The sequence below is a fragment of the Nelusetta ayraudi genome, unplaced genomic scaffold, assembly GCF_046127955.1.
Source record: "Nelusetta ayraudi isolate G7.1 ecotype Tasmania unplaced genomic scaffold, CSIRO-AGI_Nayr_v1 ptg000005l, whole genome shotgun sequence".
Taxonomy (NCBI): domain Eukaryota; kingdom Metazoa; phylum Chordata; class Actinopteri; order Tetraodontiformes; family Monacanthidae; genus Nelusetta; species Nelusetta ayraudi.
Window position 1 is genome coordinate 6,407,380 of NW_027466055.1, and position 12,220 is coordinate 6,419,599.

The following is a 12,220-nucleotide window of genomic DNA, read 5'->3' on the forward strand; positions in this document are numbered from 1 at the left end:
ATTTGTACTTTTTTCTTGACGTTTGACCAAAATGAAATAAGAAGAAGATAACCCTGGATGTTCAACTGCTGTTATTTGGTTCTGTGCAATAAAGGCTCTTGGCTAGCTGAGAAAGTGAGCTCTTTAATGTGATTTTCTTAGATTTGGGTACATTTTTATAAGAGTATGTTGCATTAAACAATACAGTTTTATATATTATATATTTAGTAAAACGTATTTCATCAGGATTGCTTAATCAGTAACTCTGTATCAGTAACTTGTCAGGGTGGGGCAAAATATGGCTCTTTTTTCTCTGCATTGCCACTGGTGTGTGAGCATGAGTGGAACACTGTGTATGACCTTTACTACTTCTGCTGTCTTATCTTAGGATCAACATAAAAAGAAAAATCACACAACCAAAGTTTCATTGAACCTGGAGATCTGAGTATATCATCTCATTGCCTTCCTGCAGGTAATATTAGTATTTGTAAACTGTCTGCACTTTTCGGTCAATCTAGTATGGCAGCTAAAAAAAGTGCTTTTACCCATCTGAGAAATGAAGTTAACAACAGTCCTCTGGCGTTGAACGCGGCTTTTGGCTTCATCCTCGCGGGACTAGAGAAGCTGGTGGAGCTGGAGTTCCAGTGTCCTTGCGATCCCACATGGAATGGAGTGTTTTCATCAGCATTCTTCATCATTCCTGCCGTCATGGCCTTCACCTTGATGCTGATCATTAAAGGCTGCAGATGTGATGACAAGTGGAGGGAAACCGTCTGTCCAGCCCTGTCCAGCTTCGTTCCTGCCATCGTTTGGCTGATTTTGCTGTTCCTCGACGGCCAATACTTTGCTTGTGCTATGACAGACTGGAAGGGCAGATTTGTACTAGTGGACAAGGCAGCTCCGCAGAAGTGGTGCGAGCCAATAAGTGAGGGAAATGTCACCCTACAAGAACTAATGCTCCGCTCGCAGCAGCTGTTTGTTTTTTCTCAGGTGAGTTGATTTTTCTTGGAGTCATGCTTTATAATTTTAATGTCAGTCACATTGACCTTTGCCGTCTACTTGAGAGAGCGTACTGATAGCGTGAATGGCCTTTGGAAACTTGACTTTGCTCTTTTGAATAATAATAGGTAGTGCTTACCGACGACTACTACACAGTCTTACCCAACTCTTTTGTATCCCAGGCTACAGGGCTTGCCCTCCTCATTCCCATCTGTGTGGGTCTCATAGTGTACTTAATCATGAGTTGCCAAACAGACAAGTCAAAGGAGACGAAGGATCAGACGACTGTTGAAATGAACACAGTCGAGGCGGAGACCTCGTCCTAAGAGGACGTACACCAGACCCTTTGTAAATACCTTTTCAAATTTGAAATGTTGACATGAAATGTTTTACAGCTTCTTTAAAGCCTTCGGATCATGTGCTTTCTTTAACGCGATGAAACGTTTCATAAATGTGATTCATTAACTCAAGATAAATACTTTTGCCCTGAGGAGCGCTAAACTGTGCTTTTTCAAAATTTACTGGGCTGCCGTTTTTTCGAGTTAAAGGAAACAAAGTGGCACAGTTGGAGGGCCTTTCCTCACTCAGTATTGTGCTTCCAACAGTTTGAAATGCATGCAACCAAGTGCTGTTCCATACTGCAATTTATCTGCAAGGGCCATTTACCACAATCAGATTATCATTTTAGTGTGCCTGACTCACGTTCTCTGTTGGATCAGTCAAACTGTTGTTGTTGTTGTTGTTGTTGAGAAGCAAACTAAACATTTTGAATGCTCCGATCTATTTCTCCATTTAAAAAAGATGAAAAATATGCAAAATTGTGAAATACTTACCAGTATCCATCTCATGTGTTGTCTCAAACCGTGGTGATAAACTAGAATGTTGCCACACCGTGGACCATCACCCTGCAGACATGAGTAGTGCAGTTTCATAATTATAAGCTATTTTGTTGTGTATCTGACCTCCTGCAATGATTGCATGATTCCTCTTCTCACAATAAATCATTACAGTAAAATGAACGTTGCTCATCTCAAATAAACAAGATTCTTTGCTTTGCTTAAACTCTTTTCTTTTTTTTAACGTATCATTCGTTACTACACCATAAATCAGATTAGCAGATGAAAACAAATTATGTTGCATAATAAAAGCTGAGTTCACAAACGCAGAACCTCTTATTTATGAGACTTTGGAGTTTTAAAAGAACTCTGAGGATATTCAGGTAAAGGGAAATCGGTGACAGTGTGGTTGGGGTAGGGTTTGCTGCATACACAAAGAATTGCAAAAACCCTCCTCCTCCTCCCTCACGTTTCAGGAGTGTAACCAAAATAGACGCATCTGTCAAAGACGGTAGCATTTCCATTGCCTCGAGTTTTAAGGTGTGACGCTCACGCTTAATTATCAAACAAATGAACCCTTCACCCAATGAAGTGTTAATAACAAACAAACAAACAAACAAACAACAGTTTAAAGGGCATGTCTGTTGATTTGCACAAGTGGCAGCGGAAGAGAAAGCTGCCTTGTCAGTCATTAACTTCGCTATTGCCGCGGTCTTTTTTTTGTCATATCGACCCCTCCTGCTTCGTCACTTCTGGACGTCGTTAGTCTGGACTCACTCCAAACAGCAACACTCCGGCAGCGCTGCGCTCCTGTCCGTGTGTCGTTTTTTTTTTTTTTCTTTTTTTTATCTGCTGGACACCAAGCAACTGTAAGTATGTCTCGAGAAGAGGTTTGATTGTATGCTGGATGCTGAACGTATTTGTTTGGGTGGTTCGCGGTGTGGGGATTGACAAAACGAAAGCACAGTAAGGCGAACACAGTTCGATAGTTGTTTTCTGTTAGGTTAAATGATGAGACCAAGCGAATTTCGCGATTTGCAGCAGACATATGAGGAAACCGGCGCGATTTGTTTTTATTTTATTTTATTTTATTTTTTACGCTTTTGACTTTTGAAGAGAAAAAGAAACAGGAACATCGAAAACCACCGTCGTGTCTAGTTTTATTATACTCGAAGAAAAAGAATCCCGGAAGTGTCTGAAAAGTTTAATCTAACTGTTCCCGGTTCGAGTGTGTCTAAAAATATCTTTATAGCGGGCGTATCTTGACTACTACTGTGGCAGAGGTAGCTGGGAACCGTTCTAGATTAACGTCACACACACACACACACACACGCACACACACACACACACACACACACACACACACACACACACACACACACACACCTCACTTTGAATTTACTAGCTACAGTTTCATTGTTTGGTGTAGCCAATCAACTGGCTGCTAAGTTGTCATAAAACACAAAACTGAGTTAGATTTAAACCATTGTTTCCTCTTGACATAGCACAGTTTTAAATTAGCAGGCATTAAGTTAATTTTTATAGGACCTTAATCAATAGTATTGTAAAACAAAACAAAACAAACAAAAAAAAAAAACCAACAACACCTGACCAACGAGTTTCGTCACTTAAAGACCAGCAAAATGTAGGGAATCGGAGTGGAATTCAGTAACTCCAACTGCACTGAACCCGCTGCCTTCATTATCCATGGGGAGGAAGTGGAGAGTGCAGAGAAACCGAAGTTCTTCTGAGGTCACATCTTGGCCAACCTCACCGGGATCACACACATCTCACGCCAGATGAGGGAAAGCCCAACAAGAGACCGTATTTCCTCAGAAAGTTCAAACAAGCTCACCTACCTCAACACGTGCTCATCAACTGGTCAGCTGTGAGCATCCTTGATCGACTGTTCTAGTGCATGGTTCTCCAGGTGTGTGGAGGAGCAGGGGGGACCTCGAGCAGGGGGTGAGGGCAGTGGAGCGTACCATTGGCATTGCATTCTTGCATCTCCAAGGATCTCCGCACACACCCTGGAACCCCTCGGTTCTTTCCGCTGCCCTCAGAGAGACGGGATAGTAAGATCAAGAGCAAAAAGCAGTTTAATCTTACAAGCTGTTGATGCCACCATCCCTAACTTTGGCTGTCAAGAACACTCTGAACATAAACTGACTGAATGCCTGCAAAATTTGCACATTTATTTTTCTTCAATTTAAATTATTTATTTTTGCTGTTGTCCATTTTAAATTGTATGCATGTATTACTCGAGATTATGAGTATGTTTAAATATGATACTGCTGGTGTACTGCAGTTTGCTGCATTTCATTGTTTTAAACAGTGACAAAAGTCACTGAAACAGGATGTTTCAATCCCCAGTTGTTGTTTTTTTTTAATTCCGTCAGAATTTTAATTGTAAGTCTTGTCTTACATGATCTGACAAACTGTTAAATTTTTTTTTTATATATATATTGACTGAACAACAAAAACACTATTTTCTTTTCAGATGAGGCCAGTTTTGTGTCACAGTGCTTTACTGCTGCTGCTGCTCGGTCTCATTCCCACCACCTGTCAAGGCGGAAACATCTTGGTTTTTCCTACTGAAGGAAGTCACTGGATCAACATGGACATCCTGCTACAAGCTTTGCACTCTAGAGGACACAGTATCACTATTGTGCGTTCCGATAAAAGCTGGTACATCAAAGAAAAATCTGACTATTACAGAAGCTACACAGTTCAGGTAGAGAGAACAATAGATCAAGATTTTATCACAGGCATCATATCCAAGACCATTGAATTTGAAAGGGGGTCTCTTCCAGTAACAAATTTTCTCCACATGATGTTTGGAATGTTCGGCATATTTGTTGATGCTCACTTAGCTGTGGGAGACTTTGTAACGGCGATGCTCGATGATCAGAATTTAATGAAAACCTTACGTGGAAGCCAGTTTGACCTCGTTCTTACTGACCCCTGTTGGGGCGGTGGAGTTATTTTGGCCAAATATCTGAATCTTCCATTGGTGTACAATGTTCGTTGGCTAATTGGTGTAGAGGCTCATCTTGCTATTGCTCCTTCCCCCATATCATATATTCCCATAACGGGAAGTGGAAACACTGATAAAATGACCTTTGCTGAAAGAATGAAAAATGTGCTTTTGTACGTAGTGAGTCAAACACAAAATCACTTGGTTGCAAAAAAAGCATATCAGCCAATATGTGACAAATATCTCGGTCCTGGTTATGACTATAATCAGTTAATGACTGAAGCAGATATTTGGCTCATGAGAGCAGACTTTGTGTTTGAATTTCCCCGTCCCACCATGCCTAATATTGTTTACATGGGAGGTTTCCAATGCAAACCTCCCCAGCCCTTACCTGCAGACCTGGAGGAGTTTGCGCAGAGCTCCGGAGAACATGGCGTCATCATCATGTCTCTGGGGACTTTTGTGAGCAAACTCCCAGCTGACATTACCGACGAGATTGCTGCAGCTTTTGCCAAGCTGCCTCAAAAAGTCATCTGGAGACACAAGGGCCAAAGACCCGCAAACCTGGGCGCAAACACCTTGATAGTGGACTGGATGCCTCAGAATGATCTTCTGGGACATCCCAAGACAAAACTGTTTGTCGCTCACGGAGGAACAAACGGTGTTCAAGAGGCACTGTACCATGGTGTCCCAGTTGTAGGCCTACCTCTATTTTTCGACCAATACGACAACCTCCTGCGTCTGAAAGTGAGAGGAGGAGCTGAGCTGCTTTCCCTTGGTACAGTGGACAAAGATGACAATTTCCTCAAGGCAGTGCAGAAAGTTCTGAACGATTCCTCCTACAGGATGAACATGCAGAGACTCTCCAGTTTGCACAGAGATCAGCCCATGAAGCCGATGGACACTGCCCTCTTCTGGATAGAGTTTGTCATGAGGCACAAAGGTGCGCCTCACCTGAGACCAGAGGCCAACAACGTGCCCTGGTACACCTACCACTCTGTGGATGTATTTTTGTTTATTTGTGGAGCTGTGCTGCTCATGCTTATTGCTTTTTTCATGTTTATCAGGTGTATATGCCGCATTGTGTGTAAACCAAAAGTCAAACGCGACTAAACGCTTCAGGAGTACATGTTTAAATTCAGCATATGAAATTAAACCTATTCCAATAAAAAATATGTTTGAATGGGGTTGCATATGATAACATTGTATATGGTCATTGTGAACAATGTTGCATGCAGTGGATTCAGTGCTCAGGTTCACCCATAAAAAATAGGTACATGTCTGCATGGTTGTTGCTAACTTTTATTATTTTGATTACAAATCTTACTGAGTAAGTCTGATGTTATATTATCGTATATAATACTATATCATAGTCTATATTATATTGTATGTCATAGATAAAATGTTCAGCTCATAATTTTTCTTTTTTTAAATCTCATTTAATTGCATTAAATTTCTCTTCGACGTTGTAATTTTATCAAAGCTGCATATGTTGCTACTGATTATATTTGAGACATGTTTATAGCATAGTAGTAAATTAAATCCCCTTAGGAAAGCAGGCTTTTGTAAAACTGTGAACCAAAAGGAAATAAGTAGATAACACTGGATGTTCAACTGCTGTTATTTTGGCTCTGTGCAATAAAGGCTCTTGGCTAGCTGAGAAAGTGAGCTCATTAATGTGATTTTCTTCGATGTGGGTACATTGTGTTTTTAGTATGTTGCATTAAACAATTACATATTTAGTAAAACGTATTTGGTCAGGATTGCTTAATCAGTAACTGTATCAGTAACTTGTCAGGGTGGGGCAAAATACGCGTCTTTTTTTTACTGTATTGCCACTGGTGTGTGAGCATGAGTGGATCACTGTGTATGACCTTTACATCTGCTGTCTTATCTTAGGATCAATATAAAGCGTAAAATTGCACTTCCAAAGTGTCACTGAAGTTGGAACCTGGAGAGCTGAGCATATCGTCTCATTGCCTTCCTGCAGGTAATTTTAGTCTTTGTAAACCTCTCCCAATTTCTTTTGACATTGTGTTTTGAAGAGCTACACTTGTTCCAAGAGTTACTTTTTAACTATACGTTCTTGTACCGTTTTCAACATGGTTTCAGGTTCTTGTTTTTTTTTCAGATGAATTGCAATGTTTGCTTTTTATGGTAGACTTTGCTATGTTCAAAGGACTTACACAGGCAGATGGTGAATTAATATTTACAGTATTGTGCAGAATGAATGGATTGAGTAAATATAAACATAATTCTATTTAATGATATTAGGCATGTATTCAAAGGCAATTCTGCTGTTTCTTTTAACTATAGGTCTCAACACTCTTAAAGAGCAATTGTCTTATATAAGATTCATTTTTTTCATTTTTAGACTAAAAATGCAGTGGCCTTTGGTTTGGATTGCTGTCTGCTCACTCTGTCTGACTGGGGCTTCCGGTGGGAAGATTCTCGTTTATCCTGTGGATGGAAGTCACTGGATAAACATGAAAATTATCATCGAAGCCCTACATTCAAGAGGCCATGAGATTTCCGTTATACGTACCTCAGACAACTGGTATATCAAGGAAACTTCGCCATTCTACACTTCCATTACACTTGACACAGAGTCGGGATTTGATGAAGAATTCATAAGTGACTTTGTGGCCCAGTTGCTGTCAATTCAGCGGGAAGGAACGTCTGCTTGGACACGTTTCAAACTGGAGATGGAACAGGGGAGAAAGTCTGCTGAAATACATATTAAAACATCCAAAATTCTCGAGAAGCTTTATGAAAGCAAACAGGTCATGCAGTTCATACGGGATACCAAATATGACCTTGTACTAACAGACCCCGTTACCCCAGCAGGCATCATAATTGCACGCCACTTTGGCTTACCTATTGTTTTCAATGTCAGGTGGACCAGTCACGGCGAAGGCCACTTCTCAATTGCGCCTTCTCCGTTATCTTACATTCCATTGACAGGGACAGAGTTCACAGATAAAATGACCTTCTTTCAGAGATTTGTTAACGTATTGAATTTTGGTTTTTGGCATTATCAAATAGAAACCTTTATCAAACCAAGTTATGAAGGAGTAATTGAAACATATTTGGGCCCGGGGGTAGATTTTCTGTCACTCTTCCAAGGAGCAGACCTCTGGCTCATGAGAGTGGACTTTGTGTTTGAGTTCCCTCGTCCCACAATGCCAAACGTTGTCTACATGGGAGGCTTCCAGTGCAAACCCGCACAACCGCTTCCTCAACACTTGGAGGAATTCGTCCAGAGCTCAAGAGACCATGGGGTCATTGTTATGTCTCTAGGGACTTTAATTGCAGAACTTCCCCAGGACCTTGCTGACGACATTGCTGGAGCATTTGCCAGATTGCCGCAAAAAGTCATCTGGAGATACAAAGGTGCCCGACCAGCCACTCTGGGCAACAACACCTTACTCGTGGACTGGATGCCACAAAGTGACCTTTTAGGACATCCCAAAACAAAAGTATTTGTGGCTCATGGAGGAACGAATGGGGTTCAGGAGGCCCTTTTCCACGGTGTTCCAATTCTTGGACTTCCACTAATCTTTGACCAACGTGATAATTTACTCAGAATCGAGGCGAGGAAAGCAGGAAAGATAATTGATTTTTTTACGATGGATGAAGATACGTTTTTTCACGCATTGTTGGAAGTTCTGAACGATCCCTCCTACAGGATGAACATGCAGAGACTTTCTAGTCTGCACAGAGATCAACCGATGAAACCGCTGGACACTGCCATCTTCTGGATTGAGTTTGTCATGAGACATAAAGGAGCAGCTCACCTGATAACCGAGTCCTACAAGCTTCCTTGGTATTCCTACCATTCTGTGGACGTGATACTTTTCTTACTCGGAGTTCTTGTGATTATTCTTGGCACATTTGCTGCTTTAATAAGATGTTTTTGCACTATGTGTATGAGGAAAAAAAGTAAACGTGAATAGGAATAAAAAAAAGAGAAAAAAAAGCAATCAATCTGAAACATAAACACCCCAAATTAATGTGTTCATAATGAAGCATATGGGACAAAGCAAATTGTTTTTCCTAAGCTTGAATGTGACCGTAAACATTTCAGTTGATGTCCTCAATGTTATTCTCTAACTTTCTAATAATTAAGAACACGAATGAATGCTAGTGAACTGCTAATTGTTGTTGGTTTACAAGATATATATGCATATATATACACTACCAGTCAGAAGTTTGGACATACATTCTCATGCAATGGTTTTTCTTTCATTTTAATGACAACATAGATTCTCACTCAAGGGATCAAAACAATGAATGAATGAAACACATAACTCAAAAAACTCAAAAAAAAAAGTCAGATTTTAATTTCTTCAAAATAGCCCCCTTCATATAAAACATTTAGAGTTATTTAACAATGTTTTCTTTGCAACATAATTTCATATATACTGCTCATATATTTGAGGTCTTCAATATCTATCTACAATGTAGAAAGGAGCAAAGATAAAGAAAAAACATTGCATGAGAAGGTGTGACCAAACTTCTGACTGGTAGTGTATATACATACATACATGCTCACATTTTTATGATTTTTTTTTCACTTTGTTTGCAATTTGCAGAAACACAGATGTGAAAGAAAATGAAAAAATGGCTCTTCATTAATTTAATAAAAAGTAAATTGATGTGTTTTTTGTTTTTAAATAAAAACCTTAATTAAACTTTGTCAGATATATTTGAAAGAATTTATCTTTTTTATCAGTCCACTATAGAGTACGTATGGAACCTGCTTCAATAAGGAGTCATAACCTGTTCTCACCACGAGATTTTGGGATAGGCTAAATGATTTGTGTGTAAGGTTAACTTTATCACTGTAACAAGTAACACGATGGAGCAGCCATGCTGATAGCAAACCAAACAAAACTGTTCATTGTCATGGTCTTTGACACTCACTGAAAACCTGTAAAATCACCCTCTCAAAGTCTCTGTCCATTCTTGATTAGGTTCTATACTTGTGTGCCAATTATGCGACACCCCGCTCAGTCTGCAGTGGGCAGAAGCTGAAGAGATAAAACTAACAACATCCTCAAGGCCGTCCAGGTAGTGTCATTAAAGTCCATCCACGGACATGCAGAGTCTGTCTGTATTACTCTGCTCAATGGGAAGGACTTTGGCAAAATCAGAAACACATATGTTGCCTCGTAACATACTGGCCTAATATGCTTCTTTGTGTTACAGAAATGACTGAAAACACTCAACTGGCCTAATCGCAAATTTGCTGTGGATGTGAGAATTTAATTGGATATTATAGAAATGGTGGCCAACAATTTGTATAAGTGTCAATTGGTACATATTACCAATATCATAAAGCTCATTACAACAACGGCTTGGGACTTGGCGCTTGGAAGGATTATGGAACTTAACGAGGGATAAAGACACGATACAAAATTCCTGAGGGTTTCACTTCAATAAATAAATTCTTTTTTTTATTACAAAACAATAAAAAAAAATGCTGCTTTTACAAAATTTACATCCACACCCTATTGGCTGATGGCAGCCATTGTACGAATCATCATGTAAACAGTTTTACATCTATACAGGTCAGTTACAAGGAGTAGAAGTTTGTTCTGCATCGTCTGATAATCTCTGAGCCTTCATACGTCTGGAGATGTCTGTTACCCAGTTAAGAAAGCAAGAGCATACAGAGTTCTATTCAACTTTGAGAGAAATCTTCACATTTGGCATTCGTGCCTAGCACAATAGTTGATGTAAACAAACGGTATTTGGTAAATATTAGCTGCCAGGTGGTGTCAAAGCTAATAAAAAGGGGTAAAATAAAAACATGGAGTGAAACCATTTTCAGTTGAAGAAATGACAGCACCTCTCTTGGAGGAAGAATCAAATGAAAGAGAGGATATTATACAGTATATGATGTCTCTGGTAGAAAGCAAAAGCTGTACAAGGCCAGTTAGCTGAACGCAGCATTACTTTGAAAGAAATGCCAGAAGCAAAAAAAAAAAAAGAGAGAGAGAGAGAAAAAGTAAAAGAAAATGAGCAGATAAGCATCTTTAAGAAGTGAAATTAGAGAATATTTTTCATTTTTGGACAGACCCGTCTGACTGCTTTGACCTATTTTTGTAAATGTTTTTGTGTTTATGCTAAGCTAACTGCTTCTGGTTGTGGCATCAGACTTATTAGTCTGACATGACAGTGCTAATACTTTAGTCATCTAACACAGGAAGGCAGGAATCATGCAAGCAAAACACGCTTGTATGTATAATATTGAACCATTTCCTTGAACGTTTTGTGCGCTGAAATACGAGATTAACGACCATAAGACCGGTTACATGTATTTATATGACGGTAAACATTTTACAGTTTGCAAAATGACAACACACAGCAACCGCAGCTCTCGACAAAAGTAATAAGAAGTCATTGTAAAATCTTTGAAAAGGTATTTACAAAGTGTCTGTGCCAGCACGGGGCCAGCAGGTGTAGTGGGCGGTGTACGTCCTCTCAGGAGCTCCTCGTCCGTAAGGAGCTCATCCTGAGTACTGTGAGCTCAGCAACATCTGCTTCCTGCATCTCCTCGTCTTGATGGCAACTCTCTCTGATTACGTACACTATGAGACCCACACAGATGAAAATGAGGAGGATAATCCCTATAACCTGGGATACAAAAGAGTTGGGTAAGACTGTGTACTGTAGTAGTCGTCGGTAAGCACTACTTATTTTTGATCCACACATTATTCAAAAGAGCTAAGTCAAGTTTCCAAAGGCCATTCACGCTATCAGTACGCTCTCTCAAGTAGACGGCAAAGGTCAATGTGACTGACATTAAAATAACGAAGCGCGACTCCGAGGAGCGAGCAGACAAACAAAATCAACTCACCTGAGAAAAAACAAACAGCTGCTGCGAGCGGAGCATTAGTTCTTGTGGGGTGACATCTCCCTCACTTATTGGCTCGCACCACTTCTGCGGAGCTGCCTTGTCCACTAGTACAAATCTGCCCTCCCAGTCTGTCATAGCACAAGCAAAGTATTGGCCGTCGAGGAACAGCAAAATCAGCCAAACGATAGCAGGAACAAAGCTGGACAGGGAGACGGGTTTCCGGCACCACGTGTCACATCTGCAGCCTTGAATGATCAGCATCAAGGTGAAGGCCATGACGGCAGGAATGATGAAGAATGCTGATGAAAACACTCCGTTCCATGTAGGATTGCAAGGACACTCAAACTCCAGCTCCACCAGCTTCTCTAGTCCCATGAGGATGAAGCCAAAAGCCACGTTCGACACCAGAGGACTGTTGCTAAGCTCATTTTTCAGACGGGTAAGCCATTGTTGTCTACTTTCCATACTAGATTGACCGAAAAGTGAAGACAGTCGTTGCAAAAAGCCCAAAAGAGGGTCCTCCGTTGTGAACACATTGGCAACAGCCAAGTGATGCGTAATTAA

The 12,220-nt window shown here is 40.4% G+C and overlaps 1 protein-coding gene and 2 pseudogenes across 1 annotated transcript in view; 2 read left to right on the forward strand and 1 right to left on the reverse strand.

The window, feature by feature from the left end:
• The first annotated feature begins 2,664 nt into the window (after positions 1-2,664).
• LOC142905014 (UDP-glucuronosyltransferase 2A2 pseudogene) lies at positions 2,665-5,983 on the forward strand (annotated as a pseudogene).
• A 661-nt stretch (positions 5,984-6,644) lies between these two features.
• Positions 6,645-9,450, forward strand: LOC142905022 (UDP-glucuronosyltransferase 2A1 pseudogene; annotated as a pseudogene).
• A 772-nt stretch (positions 9,451-10,222) lies between these two features.
• Positions 10,223-12,220, reverse strand: part of rec114 (REC114 meiotic recombination protein) — a 34,645-nt gene continuing 32,647 nt past the window's right edge. The window contains exon 7 of the mRNA XM_076051529.1: positions 10,223-11,387. The gene's annotated coding sequence lies outside the window, so the exon portion shown is untranslated. The remainder of the gene's footprint in view (positions 11,388-12,220) is intronic.